This window comes from Terrapene carolina, unplaced genomic scaffold, assembly GCF_002925995.2.
Source record: "Terrapene carolina triunguis isolate 2854851 unplaced genomic scaffold, T_m_triunguis-2.0 Scaffold136, whole genome shotgun sequence".
NCBI classification, from domain to species: domain Eukaryota; kingdom Metazoa; phylum Chordata; order Testudines; family Emydidae; genus Terrapene; species Terrapene triunguis.
In genome coordinates this window covers 8005033-8005389 of record NW_020664487.1, presented here as the reverse complement: position 1 = coordinate 8005389, position 357 = coordinate 8005033, and positions in this window count along the sequence as shown.

The window sequence follows — 357 nt, the reverse complement described above, 5'->3', positions numbered from 1 at the left end:
GGCCTGGCCTGAGCTCCCACCCCCAGGCTGGCGTTTACCCCCATTCTCCCCCCACCTGGTTTTCACTCCGTTCTTCCCCCACCTAACCTGCTCTCTATTCCTTTTCCCCCCTCTCCCCCGTCTGGCCTGAGCCACCACCTGGCCCGCTCCCCCCAGGCCTCCCCTGCCCGGCCTGCCCCCCATTCTTCCCTGCTAGCTGGCTCACTCCTGCCCAGTCTGCCCCCTATTTTCTTCTCCCCCACATCTGCAGTTGCCATATGTCCCAGTTTTATAGGGACAGTCCCGATATTCGGGGCTTTGTCTTATATGGGCACCTATTACCCTCCACCCTGTCCCAATTTTTCACACTTGCTATCT